This window comes from Syngnathus floridae, chromosome 18, assembly GCF_059516105.1.
Source record: "Syngnathus floridae isolate MCC-2025c chromosome 18, RoL_Sflo_1.0, whole genome shotgun sequence".
NCBI classification, from domain to species: Eukaryota; Metazoa; Chordata; class Actinopteri; order Syngnathiformes; family Syngnathidae; genus Syngnathus; species Syngnathus floridae.
Genome location: NC_142430.1, coordinates 2,469,528 through 2,487,958, shown reverse-complemented (window position 1 = coordinate 2,487,958; position 18,431 = coordinate 2,469,528). Strand labels below are relative to the sequence as shown.

The 18,431-nt window shown below is 44.2% G+C and overlaps 1 long non-coding RNA gene across 3 annotated transcripts; it reads right to left on the bottom strand.

Annotated features, from left to right (window-relative positions):
* Positions 1-830: 830 nt before the first annotated feature.
* On the bottom strand, positions 831-8,110 carry LOC148382160 (uncharacterized). 3 transcript variants are annotated; one of them, XR_015854233.1, is made up of 6 exons: positions 8,038-8,110; positions 7,849-7,930; positions 7,631-7,741; positions 1,418-2,488; positions 1,245-1,319; positions 831-1,058 (listed from the first exon to the last, which is right to left on the bottom strand). It is a non-coding gene; the product is annotated as an uncharacterized LOC148382160 (long non-coding RNA). The 3 variants fall into 3 exon arrangements; XR_015854234.1 differs by lacking the exons at positions 7,631-7,741; positions 7,849-7,930; positions 8,038-8,110 and adding an exon at positions 3,722-3,832 and having other exon boundaries at positions 1,418-1,495; positions 1,591-3,621; XR_015854232.1 differs by lacking the exons at positions 7,631-7,741; positions 7,849-7,930; positions 8,038-8,110 and adding an exon at positions 3,722-3,832 and having other exon boundaries at positions 1,418-3,621.
* Between the last annotated feature and the right edge of the window lie 10,321 nt (positions 8,111-18,431).

Genomic DNA, 18,431 nt, shown 5'->3' with positions numbered 1-18,431 from the left:
GTGCGGATGGTTGGTTGTTTCTGTGTGCCCTGCGATTGGCTGGAAACCGGTTGAGGGTGTCTTCCGCCTACTGCTGGAAAGGCTCCAGCACGCCCGTGACCGCCATTGCGACAAAATGGCACAGAAAATGTATGGATCAATTTTTACATATTGAAGAGGGGACTTTTATGTACAACAGTGTTAATTGCAAGTGTGTATTTAGTCGTTAGACTACAATGCTATTTAGTCTTAGTTTTATTTCAGTCATCTGGACTCTTTTAGTCTTAGTCTAGTTTTAGTCGACTAAATATAAATTCTAGTCTTAGTCGACTAAATGGTTCTCCAGAATTCCCAGTCACTGGAAATATCAATCACGCTGGTTGTTGGATTTGGTCCACAATTAGGAAAGCGTGCTATCCGCGCCTCACGGCAAAACCCATAGCCAATCACCTGTTATCCAATGTATTCACTGCATGCTCCTTTTATTTCTTCAGTTTTAGGAAAAGTCCAAGACTCCAAAACTAAATTTAGACTCACACTGTTTGGGTGAGTGTTTCATTTTTTTTCTTACTGTAAAAAAAGAACACATCTGACTTTCACCCCCCCCCCAAAAAAAAATAAAATAATGTTACACTAAGTAAAATAAAGCACTGTTTGACATGATAGACCTGGTTAAGACCAAACTATATATTTTTTATACTCAGAGACCCAATAACCCCCCCCCCCCCCCCCGATGAGTAAGCACTTTGCAACGGAGGGAAGGTAAAACGGGAAGAACCTTCGGACAAACCCTGACTGCAGGTGGGTGGCCATCTGCCTTGACCGGTTGGGTGGAAAGAGACAGAGAGAGACAAACTTAGCACTCATTTATTACACATTTCTCCTTAAGGATGCAATTTTGTTGTGTACAAAGAATTTTATGGCTTTCCAGTCTCGTCCATGATCTTTGAGTGATGGATTTTCATTTAAACATTTTTCACAGTCTTCCTTTCGAGGAACCCTCATTTCTGTCAGGAACTGCTTCAAATGACATTGGATAATGTTTTTTTCTGTCTTTGACCAGGGTATTCTGGATTTCACTGTAAATAAACAAAGAAAGTAAGAAAGTGAATAAATAGATGGATGGAAATGATTATCATTCAATCTTCTTAAACAAGCACATTACACAGGCATTATTAGTCATCCATTTTCCTTGTTAACAAATGTCAAACAAAGTGTTTGATTTCAAGGAGACAATATATTTTAGAGTCACTACACTAACACACCCTTTTGTTTAGATGGCTGTCCCCCAACTGCCTCTCTTGAAGTAGCAACTGTTTCTTTACCTTCCTCTGAGTTTTCTGGAATCACATGATCAACGATAAGACGTTTGCACTTATTGTGATTGAAAGTCACAATGCAGATGTAAATAATGAATGAATATTCAGTGAAAACTTACTTTCTTGACTTTTGAGAGTGGGCCTCTCAGACGGAATGTCCTTCCTCTCAGAGTCATCCGGCTCCTCTTCAGCTGAAACTAAATATTTTAAATCAATACTTGTGCACTAAAAGTCATTTTCCTTTGCTTTGTTTAGTAATAAGTGTAGCAAGTTATTGAAACCCTATACTTACAGTTTATGTTTGGCATTAAGCCCTCCAAGGTCTGTCCTTTGAATTGCCCCACTCCACTTTCCATGGCATAGAGGAGTCTACTGACTTTTGCTGTTTGCAAGGTCTCTTCAGGCAGTCTGTAGTATTCCCTATGGACTTCAATATCATGGCCCATGAAAGTTGCCAGCTGATCAAGCTCATGGCTTTATAGATTTAGCAGCTGTGAAACAGTAGCCACATGTTTTCGCAATTTTGTGGACGTTATATTTTCTGGCCGTTCTGCTCCACAGGCCTCTGCAAATCTTTTTAGAGTATCGCATCCACGAATATTCCCCTCAGAACCAAAATGGGTGCGGGCAAAGATGTAGGGGTTGTTTGGGGCAATCCCAACCTCTTCCCTTGTTTTGAGGAGAAGATCCACAGATTCCTTGACATCAGGAGGGAACAACACTGGAACTTTGCGGCCTCTTTTTCCCTCTATTTCTACCCTGGTGAGATGATTGCACAGATTCTTCTCCAAAGGGGATAGACTGTTCAGAATGTCATCCTGCATGCTCTTCTTGTTTCTGTCCAGGTATGATTTCAACTCCATCCGCGACACTTCTCCTTCACGACGCCGATTGAATATAATAAGCTGTGTCAGAGTTATTTGAGACAGTTCACTCCATGCCTTTGTCGATGGATGGTCGATGAGTGCTTTTTTGTTAGCTTCTTCAAGGCATTTCAGATGATCACGAAGCTTTTTGATGTCCTCGGATAAGGGCAGTGTTTGGGGGTTGTTCCATTTCTTCCGATAAAGTGTTTTCAGAGCATTGGATGACACAAGCGTTGACCACTCCATTTCGATTAATCGCAGGAATTGATCTGCTCTTTCCTGTAAGCCGTGGTCCTGTTGACGTAGAGCCTCTCCTTGCAAAATCTGTGCCACCGTAACAAGGGAATAGCGCAGTTTCACCGGTGTTGAAGGAACGGCATATCTGTTTGTCAAGTCATTGAACCCATTCATACTTTTCACAGCCTTGAGTACAGTGTTGAACTTCCCTGGGTGGATTAAATCCTTCAGAAAGACAATGTCTTTGTCGATTTCCCTTGCCTCTAGGACAAGTCTGGCAAGTTCCCTCATCTTATTGCGCATGTCTGCCCGATATCGGCTAGACTCGCCATTTTTTAGAAACATCCTCTCTCCCAGTGAGATTATCAGCGTGTCACTTTTCACCACTTGAGTAACATGATCATATGTCATGTCTCCAAGAACCAGTTTTAGTCCGATGGAAATGGAGGTGTCAGTGGGCAACAACATGGAGCAAGCAGCTTGAACTTTTCTCCTCACTGGTCCATCTTCTTTCACTCGCAATTTGCAAATTTTGATATGTCGCCAGATGTCAGATTTGACATACATAGCAAAGCAAAACTTGCATGGCAAATAGTCTGCAGCTGTTGAGGGATTTGTTGCTTGCCTTCTTGGCACGATTTGTACATTTCCAGATGCTAGTACTTCACAGTTATGTTGGTAGTTTGATTCCTCACTTTGGTCAATAAACAATTACGCTGGCTTGAGCCTTTCTTATGCATCAGTGCCTTAGCTATGTCAGGTTTATCGCAATGTTTCTGCATCAGATGCCTTGCAATTTTTGCAAAAGGTTTCTCGCAATAAAGGCAGTAATTCCTCTTATCATAGACACGATGATGGGCAGTGTTTGAGGACATTTTAACATGAATACCTCGTTGAATGTCGCTACCATTACCATTATAATTTACTGCCTTTAGGGGTTTTAACGAGTTTGACACTTCTGCAAGCTGTTCTTTCTTATCTGACATGTCCAGCTCAAGGGAAACCTGTTTCCTTGGGATTTTGGAAGGTGGCTCTTTGTAGATCCCTCCCTTTTCTGCTTCTTCATCGTCATCTTCCTCCTCCTCTTCATCATCATCATCATCATCGTCCTCTTCTTCTTCAATATAGTCCTCATCTTTTTGTTCATCTTTATCCTCATCATCATCATCATCAGTAGCATCAGAGATATCCAAGGGAAGGGAAAGCTGTTGCACACTGGTCTGAAATAGACACACAACGTATGTACCTTGCAAACAATAAACTGTGTCAATATCCTCAATACTTTTCTCATAGAAAATAATGTATTAAACCACTTCTTACCATTTCAGACACAGATGGTTCCTTTTCAATGGGAGAAGCTGAATCCACCAGGTCATTGCCAGTAATTTCCGACACATCTGGGGTTATGAAATAACAATTTTCAGTTTGAGTTGTGACCTGTAAAGATATTTAAAGTAAGAGTTAAACATTTTGGTAAATTTACATGTTTTGCACATACGGATACATTCCAGATGTACAGCTTAGCATGAAGATTTTGATAAGCCTCAATCATGACAAACATCTTGATTCACCGACAATTACATTTTATAATCCATGTTTACAGCATGAAATCCCTCATTTGAAGTAAGTTTCTATCATTGTGAGTATAAAAAACAATTTATGTTCCCTTGACATGTGATATATCATGTAATTTTAACTATAATAAAAATAAATTATTAGTCAATACCAGAATCTGCATGTAAAGGCATGCAGTACTTTTGTTTATTTAATTTAATAACATCCATCCACCCATCCATTTTCTGAACCGCTTAGTCCCCACGGGGGTCGCGGGCGTGCTGGAGCCTATCCCAGCCATCGACGGGCAGTAGGCGGGGGACACCCTGAACCGGTTGCCAGCCAATCGCAGGGCACACAGAGACAAACAACCCTCCGCACTCGCACTCACACCTAGGGACAATTTGGAGTGCTCAATCGGCCTACCAAGCATGTTTTTGGGATGTGGGAGGAAACCGGAGTGCCCGGAGAAAACCCACGCGGGCCCGGGGAGAACATGCAAACTCCACACAGGGAGGGCCGGAGGTGGAATCGAACCCGCACCCTCCTAACTGTGAGGCGGACGTGCTACCCAGTGCGCCACCGAGCCGCCTAATTTAATAACAATTATATATATATATATCCATCCATCCATCTTCTTCCGCTTATCCGGGGTCGGGTCGCGGGGGCAGCAGCTTTAGGAGGGACTCCCAGACTTCCTTCTCCCCAGCCACTTCATCCAGCTCATCCCGGGGGATCCCAAGGCGTTCCCAGGCCAGCTGAGAGACATAGTCTCTCCAGCGCGTCCTGGGTCGTCCCCGGGGTCTCCTACCGGTGGGACATGCCCGGAACACCTCCCCAGGGAGGCGTCCAGGAGGCATCCTGATAAGATGCCCGAGCCACCTCATCTGGCTCCTCTCAACGTGGAGGAGTAGCGACTCTACTCCGAGTCTCTCCCGGATGACCGCGCTTCTCACCCTATCTCTAAGGGAGAGCCCGGACATCCTGCGGAGAAAACTCATTTCGGCCGCTTGTATCCGAGATCTCGTTCTTTCGGTCACGGCCCATAGCTCGTGACCATAGGTGAGGGTAGGAGCGTAAATCGACCGGTAAATTGAGAGCTTTGCCTTTTGGCTCAGCTCTCTCTTCACCACAACGGACCGGTACAGGGTCCGCATTACTGCCGACGCTGCACCGATCCGCCTGTCGATCTCACGCTCCATCCTCCCCTCACTCGTGAACAAGACTCCAAAATACTTGAACTCCTCCACTTGGGGCAGGATCTCATCCCCGATCCGGAGAGGGCATTCCACCCTTTTCCGATCGAGGACCATGGACTCGGATTTGGAGGTGCTGACCCTCATCCCGACCGCTTCACACTCGGCTGCGAACCGTTCCAGCGAGAGCTGGAGATCACGGCCTGAAGAAGCCAACAGCACCACGTCATCTGCAAAAAGCAGAGACGCGATGCTGAGGTCCCCAAACCGGACCCCCTCAACGCCTTGGCTGCGCCTAGAAATTCTGTCCATAAAAATTATGAACAGAATCGGTGACAAAGGGCAGCCTTGGCGGAGTCCAACCCTCACTGGGAACGAATCCGACTTATTGCCGGAAATGCGGACCAGACTCTGGCATCGGTGATACAGGGACCGAACCGCCCTTATCAGTTGGCTCGGCACCCCGTACTCCCGAAGCACCCTCCACAGAACCTCCCGAGGGACACGGTCGAACGCCTTCTCCAAGTCCACAAAACACATGTGGACTGGTTGGGCGAACTCCCATGCACCCTCGAGGATCCTGCCGAGGGTGTAGAGCTGGTCCACTGTTCCACGACCAGGACGAAAGCCACACTGCTCCTCCTGAATCCGAGGTTCGACCTCCCGACGGACCCTCCTCTCCAGCACCCCTGAATAGACCTTACCAGGGAGGCTGAGGAGTGTGATTCCCCTGTAATTGGAACACACCCTCCGGTCCCCCTTCTTAAAGAGGGGAACCACCACCCCAGTCTGCCAATCCAGAGGCACTGTCCCCGATGCCCACGCAACGTTGTAGAGGCGTGTAAGCCATGACAGCCCCACAACATCCAGAGCCTTTAAGAACTCCGGGCGGATCTCATCCACCCCCGGGGCCTTGCCACCGAGGAGTTTTTTAACTACCACAGTGACTTCGACCCCAGAGATTGGAGAATCCGCCTCAGAGTCTCCAGGCCCTGCTTCCTCAATGGAAGGCGTGTAGGTGGAATTGAGGAGGTCTTCGAAGTATTCTCCCCACCGACTCACGACGTCCCTAGTCGAGGTCAGCAGCACGCCATCCCCACTGTAAACAGTGTTGACGTTGCACTGCTTCCCCCTCCTGAGACGCCGGATGGTGGACCAGAATTTCCTCGAAGCCGTCCGAAAGTCATTCTCCATGGCCTCACCAAACTCCTCCCACGCCCGGGTTTTTGCCTCAGCAACCGCCGAAGCCGCGTTCCGCTTGGCCATCCGGTACCTGTCAGCTGCCTCCGGAGTCCCGCAGGCCAAATAGCTTGACGGCATCCCTTACCGCCGGTGTCCACCAGCGGGTTCGGGGATTGCCGCCACGACAGGCGCCAACAACCTTACGGCCACAGCTCCGGTCGGCCGCCTCAACAATGGAGGCGCGGAACATGGTCCACTCAGAGTCAATGTCCCCCGCCTCCCCCGGGACGTGGGAAAAGCTCTGCCGGAGGTGGGAGTTGAAGCTCTTCCTGACAGGAGATTCTGCCAGACGTTCCCAGCAGACCCTCACAGAGCGTTTGGGTCTGCCAGGCCGGACCGGCATCTTCCCCCACCATCGGAGCCAACCCACCACCAGGTGGTGATCAGTTGACAGCTCCGCCCCTCTCTTCACCCGAGTGTCCAAAACATGCGGCCGCAAATCCGATGACACGACTACAAAGTCGATCATCGAACCGCGGCCTAGGGTGTCCTGGTGCCAAGTGCACACATGGACACCCTTATGTTTGAACATGGTGTTCATTATTGAAAATCCGTGTCGAGCACAGAAGTCCAACAATAGAACACCGCTCGGGTTAAGATCAGGGGGGCCGTTCCTCCCAATCACGCCCTTCCAGGTCTCACTGTCATTGCCCACGTGAGCATTGAAGTCACCCAGTAGAACGATGGAGTCCCCAGAAGGAGCGCTCTCCAGCACTTCTTCCAGGGACCCCAAGATGGGTGGGTACTCTGAGCTGCCGTTTGGTGCATAGACACAAACAACAGTCAGGACCTGTCTCCCCACCCGAAGGCGGAGGGAGGCTACCCTCTCGTTCACCGGGGTGAACCCCAATGTGCAGGCGCCCAGCCGGGGGGCAATAAGTATACCCACACCTGCTCGACGCCTCTCACCGTGGGCAACTCCAGAGTGGAAGAGAGTCCAGCCCCTCTCGAGAGGGCTTGTACCGGAACCCAAACTGTGCGTGGAGGCTAGTCCGACTATATCTAGTCGGAATCTTTCTGCCTCGCACACCAGCTCGGGCTCCTTTCCAGCCAGAGAGGTGACATTCCATGTCCCAAGAGCCAGCTTCTGCAGCCGGGGATCAGACCGCCAAGGTCTCTGCCTTTGGCTGCCGCCCAGCTCACATTGCACCCGACCCTTTCGGCCCCTCCCACAGGTGGTGAGCCCATGGGAAGATATATATATATATATAAAACACACACATACTGTTATACATACCTGTCGCCATGGACAGTTGGTGTCCCCATAGTCGTACACAATTTCTTCTCCTTTGTTTATTTTTGTGATTGCAAAAGCATACAGATGTGTTTTTTTCTGTTTATCCAGTATCTGTTGGTCATATAGGCACAGACAATAAATAGTAGGAATTACAGTCATTAACAGTATTTTTTCTGTCTGACGGTTTCAACAGTTTATACATATATATTGTTACTTACTATTCTAATTTTGCTGTTTGGCTTTATGTGATCATCATTTATGAATCTTCCAAGTCTTGCTGTGTGCTTGCTGCCATCCACGCTGTATAGGGGATTTATTGCACTTATTTAGTCTTTGTTGCATTTCAGCGATATTATCAAACATAGCTGAAGCATCTATAACTAAATGATTCATTCAATTGTTCTTACCAGAAAATCTGTCCCCGGAAAGAGTAAAAATACAGAAATGCTGCATCTGTTTCTGAGTATTGTTTGAACAGGGCTTCTCCTTCTGAACCTGTCACGTGCCTTCCAACGTATTCAAGCAAGAACTCTCCTGCCTCCATGTTTTTGGTGGCAATTATTCCATAACCTGAAAAATGTGAGTATTTACATTTAATTATAGTATGATAAAAAAAAAAAAAAAAAAACGTTTTTCATAGCAGACCCGTATAGAGCCTTAAATTCTAATGTGATAACATACCTTTCTCTTTGTTGATTATTCTTTTTGGAAATGTGGGTTTATCTTTATCAGCAGAAATGAACTCCAAGGCTTCCTTTTCAGGGCAGATCCTTCTTGGTCTCATTTTCTGTCAAAATTGACTGCAAGCAGGGAAAAACATTAACCTGTTATACAACACCAATGCACCTTTACATACAGACTAACACTGCTACGTGCAATAACTATTTATTATTTACTTCATGTACATACTTCATTCATGATAATATAAATACTTGCATTGTGCATACTGTAAATAAGATCTTTCACGTTCATTCTTAGACTTCCTTCATACTTTTTTTATGTTCGTTATGTTTTTCACCAGAAAGTAGCCGCAATTTCATTGCACCATTGTGTTGTAAAACGACAATAAAGGGCACTCTATTCTATTCTACTTTTTTATCAAATAGGTTGTCTACCCTTACTGTTAATTGCTTAATACTTTACTAAGAATATGTAAACCTGTGGACCTTACCGCTCTCTTGATGCTCAAAAACAGGTTTGAGGGGTGATTCTTGGTGCACAGTGCTCCAACCAATAATGCAAACTGCAATGAGGCCAGTCGTATTTATATGGTCCTGCCTGCTCAATGCAAATGAGGCCTGTCTGTTTTCGACCTACATACCAGGTTGAATGTAACGACCTATTGACGTTGAGCATTACTTAAAAATTTGCATCAACATAGAGCAAGGCTGGAGGTGACGACCTGACCACAAGGTCCACAAACACAGTGCTCCAACCAATAATGCAAACTGCTTATTCAACTTGTCCTTGCACAGCATCAGCAACTCAATCGAAACCAGAATTTACCCACTTCTAACTTCTAAGAAGTCACAGTTAGAAGTGTGGCTTCTAGTTCACTTCATGCTGTGCAAGGACAAGTTGAATAAGGAGTTTGCATTATTGGTTGGAGCACTGTGCACTGTGGACCTTACCGCTCTCTTGATGCTCAAAAACAGGTTTGAGGGGTGATTCTTGGTGCACAGTGCTCCAACCAATAATGCATCAACGTAGAGCAAGGCTGGAGGTGACGACCTGACCCCTCTCTTCCACTCAAAACCAGAAACCAGAATTTACCCATTTCTAACTTCTAAGAAGTCACAGTTAGAAGTGTGGCTTCTAGTTCACTTCATGCTGTGCAAGGACAAGTTGAATAAGGAGTTTGCATTATTGGTTGGAGCACTGTGTGTTTGTGGACCTTTTTTTGAGCATCAAGAGAGCGGCGAGGTCCACAATAATGCACAATTGGTTGGAGAAGTTGAATAAGTAGTTTGCATTATTGGTTGCAAACCAATTGTGTATTATTGTTGACCTTACCGCTCTCTTGATGCTCAAAAAAAGGTTTGAGGGTTGATTCTTGGTGCACAGTGCTCCAACCAATAATGCAAACTCCTTATTCAACTTGTCCTTGTTTTTTTTCACAAATTTTTACTTGATCATTAAGACATCACTTACTTACAAGTATAGTTGACCACTTCCCATGTTATTTTTAGTATAGTAGATCTCTTCACATGCTTTTATATCTTTATCTTGAACATATTCAAAACATGAAAAATAGAGAAAACATCAAATAAAGCAATTAACCCTTTAAAGCACCATATCCAAGTCCACTGTCTGCTGTATGTACACTTGCTCCATTTTTGCTCCTCTTATATTTATTATTATTTATTATTATTTGTTTATTTATCATTTATTCAACACTCTTATTTATTCATTGTTTGTGCCTTCTTGGGGTTTTTTTTGTGTTGCTTGTATGCATATGTGTACTATCTCACCGAGGGATAGTGGGAACGCAATTTCAATCTCTTTGTGTGTCTTGGTATATGAAAAAAAAAATCGACAATAAAGCAGACTTTGACTTTGATAAAATAACCAAATAAACAAAACAAAAAACTACATCTGAAAAAAATTATATTTTCAGACGAAACTGGATGAGGGCGCTCTAAATTTCACCGTTGGCCGTGACTTATCAACTGGGTGGGCTCAAGAAAAATGGCACCAAAAAGAAACTCATATTTTGCAGGTTACAAACTTCAAGTTGTAAAATATGCAGCTGAAAACAGTAATCGAGCAGCAGAAAGAAAGTTTGGAGAACCGTGATGTACCAATGGATTACTATTTCAAGTGACGTCAGTGGCACGGCGCGGCGCGGCGATTGTTTACATAAAGGACAAACGTACCCACGTAAGGACTACCGGCGTCATTAGCGGTGATCATTTCTAAGTGACACGGAGGACAAAGAGTTTGAAGGAATTAAGGATTTGGAGTGACATAGAAGGTTTGAAAAACTATTATGGCTTTTACGCACGCTCGGTCCTACTCGACTGAGTCGGGGGCCGGAGCTCGGCCGAGTGGCTGTCCGCGAACGGTGCATGGGGCTTGCACATGGCCATTACGCACGCCCGGTCCTATGCCATGGAGCTCTCGTGTCTGGAAGTCCACGCCGCCACACGCTTGGAAGTTTGTTTTGTTTAATAAAAAGCCGTTTACCAAACCCACGTCGATCCTTGCACTTTGTTAACGCTACAATATAGTTATATCCTAGATCTGTGGAATAAAGATGAGGCTGACATCAAGGCGCACGCACGGCGATGTTGACAAAGGACGAGGAATTTGATCGATGGATTTAATGGATTTGAAGTGCACGGATGGTTTGATAATATTATTGCTTATATTAAAGTTATTTGAAATATAGTTTATCTATCGTTATATGAGCCTGTGGAATATTTTGAAGTGCAAGCGCCCTCAGCCGCGCGCACCCATTGTTGACAAAGAACGATCGATGGATTTACTGAATTGGAGTGACACCGATGATTTTATAAACGTATTATTCATGTAATCGTTTTCTTTAATAACTCTGTTTCGTCAGGCCCATTCTCAGCTCTTCGTTTGTGTTTGTCACGTTAGCATCCCTATTGTTTAGCCTGTTGCTATCGTATCGAACGATCAATGGATTTAATGAATTGGAGTGACACCGATGGTTTTATAAACATTTTATTTGCGTAATAGTTGTCCTAAATCACTCTATATGTTACGTCAGGCCCGTTCTCAGCTCCTCATTTGTGTTTGTCACGTTAGCATACCTATCGTTTAGCCTGTTGCTATCGTATCGAACGATCGATGGATTTAATGAATTGGAGTGACACCGATGGTTTTATAAACATGTTATTCATGTAATAGTTGTCCTTAATCACTCTGTATGTTACGTCAGGCCCGTTCTCAGCTCTTTGTTTGTGTTTGTCACGTTAGCATACCTATCGTTTAGCCTGGTGTTGCTATCGTTTAGCCTGTTGTTGCTCGTTCATGACTGTTTTTGGTGTGGGATTTTGTCGAATAAATTGCCCCCCAAAATGCGACTTATACTCCGGAGCGACTTATATATGTTTTTTTTCACTTTTTGGGGCATTTTATGGCTGGTGCGACTTATACTCCGGAGCGACTTATAGTCCGGAAAATACGGTATTTACATATTGACACTTTTGTCTGCCGGTTATTTGTTCAATCGGAGGTATCTATTGCATCGACTGTTCTCCACTTGTTTTGTTTGTCATTTTTGTCGTGTCTGATGATTATTCTCTATGTATTTAATTTAATTCATACTGCTGGCAACTGAATTTCCCCCCGGGATCAATAAAGTATCTATCTATCTATCTATCTATCTATCTATCTATCTATCTATCTATCTATCTATCTATCTATCTATCTATCTATCTATCTATCTATCTATCTATCTATCTATCTATCTATCTATCACATACAATATTCTGTCTGCTTTGAAAGATAAGTGAAAATGCATAAAATCGGCTGCAATTCTTGGTGTTGTCATATTGATAACACTTGGCATTGAAAGAGTTAAGAGTGTCCATATCATCTTCGTCTTGTTGGATTTGTGCGAATCTACTGGTACCTTGTTTTTAACAATGAAAAATGTACTCAAAACTTGTATTAATCTTTTAGTCACATAGCAATACTATTCTGAACACTATTGTACCATTTTTGTTCCTCTGTGACTGCTGTTTTGCAGTTGCCTTTTTTGTTGTTACAATGACTAAAGAAGTAAGTTTGTTAGCTTCAGGCACTTGCTGCAGAGTGGCACGCTGCCACATGCTTGTCAGCTTGTCTATTTTTTCATCTCTTTGTGTTGCTAGGACTCTCGATGTTGGTCAGATTTTTGTGAATTCATTTGGATCGTCTGCAATTGCTGCCATACATTTGAGTCGTCTGTTGGGAGAATGAAGCCTAGGTGTAGTTTCTTGCACTAGTTTTTTTGCATTCTTGGATGATTTCATTGTTGATTGATGAATGATGAGGGGTTTGGATGTTGGCGCTTCCACTGTATTGTACTGTGAAGTCTTCCATTCTTCTGTTTCAGGCTGCTGGCAGAAATGAGTCCTTGACAGGTCAGAACATGGAGAGGAAGGCCAAATGGAAGGAGGAACTACAGAGAGAACAGGAAAGCACCATTGCCTTGCCGGATAAGGCTCAGTGATGCAGGGTGAACGTGTTTGCATGAGAATCATCTAACCACCAAAAATAAACTAGACTAAAATAGTCATGTCCTTCTTCAAGCATATTTAAATTGAATAAATGTTCATGTCTGTCTTCAAACACATCCAAACTGAATGAGATGAGTTGAATTGAAAATGTGTGCCAAAGCTCTTTTCATAAATACAGTGGAGCCTCGGTTTTTGAACACAATCCGTTCCAGAAGGCTGTTCGAGAAGGGAATCATTCGAATTCCGAATCATATTTTCCAATTACAAATTATGGGGAAAAAAATCAATCCGTTCCAAGCCCAAAAAAACATGCCTTTCTTAAGCATTTTTTCATTTGCGCATTTTTGTCCACTCGCGCAACTGCAGCGCACCGCCGAACGCGCAACTGTAGCGCGTCACCGACTGCGCAACTGCACTGCGCTGGTCGCATTATTGTGGCAGACCGTCGCTGAAATTTGGAAAATATTTTTAAAGTCCTGCTGTACTTTACAAAATTTAAGTGGACATCGGTGCGCAGGGAGCTTAATTTTGTCCGATCGCGCAACTGCAGCGCACCGCCCACCGTGCAATTGCACTGCACTAGTCGCATTATTGTGACAGAGCGGTCACTAAAATTTAGAAAATATTTTTAAAGTCCTAATGTACTTTCCAAAATTTAAATGGACCTCAGTGCGCAGGGAGCTTAATTTGGTCCGATCGCGCAACCGCAGCACGCCGGGCGCTCAGTGTCGCATTGCTTTAGGAGCGTCTGTGTGTTTTAGGATGGCTTTACTGCTCCTACTTGCTTTCTTTGGCGGCATGATTAGAGTTGATGCAATTCTCAGAGTAAAGAGAACGTAATAACGAACGGAGTCAGTTGGCATGCGGGTCCTCCCGGCTCATCTCCCGAGGTTCGACAACCGAATTTCGTCCGACATCCGAAGCAAAAAAATCTCACATTTTTTGTTCGAATACCGATTTGTTCGAGAACCGGGACGTTCGAAAACCGAGGCTCCACTGTAGTTGCCAATGGGGCCATAATACTGATAGAAAAAAAATATTGATTTTTTTTTTTTGCACACATTTTGGTATGATAAACATCAAGAAATGTAAATTGTAACACAAAATGGCAAAACAAATCACGTAACTCTCCACAACATGACAGCGCAACAAGTCTACAAGTCACGAATCTTCAGGGCATCTTTTCTATTAAAACATACATAAGTGATCAGGAACAGAGCTTGTATGATTGTCGCACTTATAAGTTGATGGGAGAATCATCGCAGCAGTGCTCCTTTTCTGACTCACGCACACAGGAGAATATGCTCCAATGTACAATGTATTGTTAAGTACGTCACTTACAGATTCATGATATGCATTCATATACGCACTCTGAATGTAATGAAGCTGAAAAGAGGGCATGCCCTATGTATTCCTCACCTGAACCGCATCCTCTTAAAAGACTTGGGTGCCTTTCCTCTTGCTGGCTCCTGAGTTTGGCATAAATTCAATGGCCATCATTTTGCTCAATTTGAGTCATTTCTCACCTGCTGACGGCGGATGATGATTTTCACTGGCTGACTTGGTTTTGTGCTGAGGGAGTAGGGGGGCTCACCAACTACGCAACAGCTTTAATATGTTCCTACTACAGCCAGATGTATACATAGTTTACTTATGAAATGTAATGCATTACATATTTCCAGTTACCAGTACTTGCATTTGAAAGTAATAAGTTTCATTACAATATTACTGTCTGTGTCGGCAACAAGAATACGGCAACTAGAACAGAAAGAAGCAGGGAGCAGCAAGGGACGATCTGACAGAGTGACCGGGATGCGGGTTTTAATCACATAGGAGGTTACAAGAAGGTGGAAGCAGGTGCGGTAAATCAGCACTGCTCACAGCATGACAAGATGGGAGGGGCAGGAGCAGAGAGAGTGAACTGTCCGAGGCGCTGATTGGAGCGGACACGAATCTTACTGTAAATTCATGTGCATTTTCTGATTAAATAAATATACCTTATTTAAACATCATAGTGCTATTAAATAATGGCAAGTATATGAAATGTAGCTAAGTATCAACCTTAGCTAGCTACCCTTAGCTACCTATAACTACACCACAGTGTTTCCCAACCTTTTTTCATTCACAGGACACCTTTTCATTGGAAAAAATCTCGAGGCACACCACCAACAAAAATCTGTTAAGTGTTACACCAGCTTCTATATTAAAATCAGTTATATTACAAAGAAAGACATAAAGTCCTATTCCTATATATATATATATCCAGGTTCTCTGGTTGAACTGTATGCTCTGATTTCCATCGGACCACAAACGCACCACAATTGTCATAGTGTCTGTCACTGTTAGCAAAAGCACACAGCAACAGACATAAACCGAATATGTGCCGATGCCAGTGGTTTGGCAATTCTGTTTACACTGCGGTCCGTAATTAATATTGGACAATCCCACGGCACATCTGAACATCTCTCGCGGCACACCAGTGTGCCACGGCACCGTGGTTGGGAAACACTGTTTTACCAGATTAGGTTGCCCACCATTGTGGCAGGACACTGAACAAAGTGATAAATATGATAAATGTGTGGCTCATCATCATGGTGTAAATGCTGAGGCACTTGCTGTGAACAATTGATGTAGTATATATTTACTCTGACCCTATTCCTTGTATGTTTCCCTCATAAGGCCGGGGTCATGTACCAGATCAGGCATAGACCTGTTCGTGCGGGATATTGGGGTTTGGTTTCAGTAATGTATAGTTACCGACGATAGACTATAGAATGGCCAGTTGTTTTTGACCAGAAAAGAACGAGAAGGTGACCATATAGGGCCTGAAGAACGAATAAGCGAGCTAGGGGTCAACCCGCAGCTGTTAGGCAAAGCGATGGCGTCAAGAGTCGCCTGGTATAAAGCATGGGGACTGGAAGACTCGGGGCGGGCACTCAACAATTTTTCTTTGGGCGTGAGGCACTTCATTCTGACATTCAGCCGTGTGTCACTGGAGTTTTCCTTCCCTGAGCCAGCCACCTTCCATCGCCTGCTTTTGAAGACCAGCTGAGCACCGAAGACAATTCACCACAACATTCATACGCAAATCCGTCCAAGTCTGTTTTTATGAACCAAAGACTATAAAAATGGGACCCATTGCCTCCCTGCCTAGCACTCAGCATTAAGGGATGGAATTGGGTGGTTAGATAACCAAATGATTCCTGAGCGCGGCACCACTGCTGCTCACTGCTCCCCTCTCCCCCAGGGGATGGATCAAAATCACACAGGGATGGATTAAATGCAGAGGTCAAATTTCAGCTCAGTGGCCTAGTGGTAGAGTGTCCGCCCTGAGACTGGAAGGTTGTGGGTTCAAACCCTGGCCGGGTCATACCAAAGACTATAAAAATGGGACCCATTGCCTCCCTGCTTGGCACTAAGCATTAAGGGTTGGAATTGGGGGGTTAGATCACCAAATGATTCCCGGGCGCGGCACTGGTGCTGCCCACTGCTCCCTTCGGGGATGGGTTAAATGCAGAGACAAATTTCACCGCACCCAGTTGTGTGTGTGACAATCATTGGGACTTTAACTTTAACTTTTTTTTAGGTCAAATTTCACCACACCCAGATGTGTGTGTGACGACGATCATTGGGACTTTTTTGGGGGGACTGTATCCCAAAAGTGTTTGTAAAAGTGTACAGTGAGCTGATCCTGGAGATTTAACATTTTTACGAGACTTGCAATCACAGACCTATTTGTATGAAGAATTAATTTGTGGAATTAGACGATGAATGTGAAAAAGTATATTACAATTCTCCTTTGAAAATTTGGATGCGTATAATTTAGAGTAAAACGTGCAAACTTATTTTTCTATTGTGGGGGATTTTCTTCGGTGGTCTGCTGGTCTTCAAAAGCAGGTGGTGGAAAGGTGGCTGGCTCGGGGAAGGAAAACGTCAGTGAAACGCGGCTATTTTATTCAACCGATGTCAGAATGAAGTGTCTATCGCCTAGCAAAATGTCGATGTCCCTTTGTCTTTTCGAGCCCGAAAACTTATACCCCTGCTGTTAGAAAAATTGTATATAAATGTTATTATGCGTTCTCTAATGAGTACGTATTCATAATGTTACTGCTCAGTATGCTTGCTGCTTTGCCTTGCTTATTCTTATCTTGTACAACAGAACAGAAGGATTACGGCTGAGTCAGGGGCGAGATGACGGTTGTGTCAAACAAGATACTGCTGACATCTCAGCAGAAAAATGACGTCCACCAGAACAGATCGTGAAAACAACACATCAAACGATGCGTCATGAACCTTCTGATCTTAAAGTACATCACTTTCTCTTTTTATCTCTCGGAATATTGCTTAAACTGTTTTGCTGATATAGCCATATCTGCACGCAACACTTTGTGCATTACTTTTTGTTTCTTTTCTTACGAGACGAAGCCCAAAATCTTTTTCCCCTCACCCTTAGGGACTTATCGTCTCACACTGTGGGTAGGGCATTCCAAATAAAAAGAGCGAGAGTGTAAACAGATATTTAGTGTAGTCAGATTGTAGAAAGCAATCTGTATCGCACTCCTCGCGAGAAAAATCAATATTCTGCCTCACTTGTTTTTTGTCTGCTGATCCTTTTCTCTTATTCAGATATTCAGTTAGCACTTTGAACCTGACACCTGCGTTCCCCGAGCCTTCACTCGGGCACGCGCACACGAGGTCTGCTGGATGATCTATAACCCGCCAGTCTGCTTTACCGATTCTACGCCTTCTCCTTACTGTGTCTTACTGATGATAAACATCTGCATCCATATGTGCTGGCGCCAGTAAGTCTGCATTCCTGGACCAGAGCCCAAAAATCCAGCACGAACATGACTGGAGCACACTTAGGCTTACAAGTGAAATATACATAACATAAGACCTGAATAAAAATACACTACATAATCCCCCCTTCGAGACACAAAAAGTTTCTCGATAACGGTCTGACAAGAAATGACATCGGTAAACATTCAAAACCTTCCCTTTTATGGTTTTCGTCTACAATTTGGACCTATTTGTCTCATCCTAAATCATGCCCAAGGCACGCTACTTAGGGTTACTTTAACTAGGATAGCTCAACCTAATTTAAAACCAAATCACTCCCTGGCAGCAGTCTGAGGCTTCACAGGAACCACACTTAACCAAGATTGAATCCCGCACCCCTGTTAACCAATTGACATCGTCCGCACACACCCCTTCGGTATTACATCAACAACACCGCCAAATTGGAGACAAAAACTTTGCCGTGGCCTGTCAGAAGCCCCAAAGAGTTGTCGGACCGCCGTCGAAAAATACCTCGCCAATCTAATGACGAGGAAAAAGAGGGAGGTCCATTCTACCCCCCAGGGACCCTATCCGCCTGGCGTCAGCCAGGTCAACGGAGCCCCGACACCCATCACATTTCACAAAAGGTAGCAGAGCTCAAACTACAGACAGCAAACCCGACAACCTGCATGCGTTGCACCATAAACAGGTCGTGAGGTAAGAAAGTAGGTGAAATAAAGATATGTATATAAATGAGGTAAACCGATAAGGAGACATAACGAGGTATATAAAAAAAGAAGTAAACAAAGCATGCAACAAAATTAAAGCGC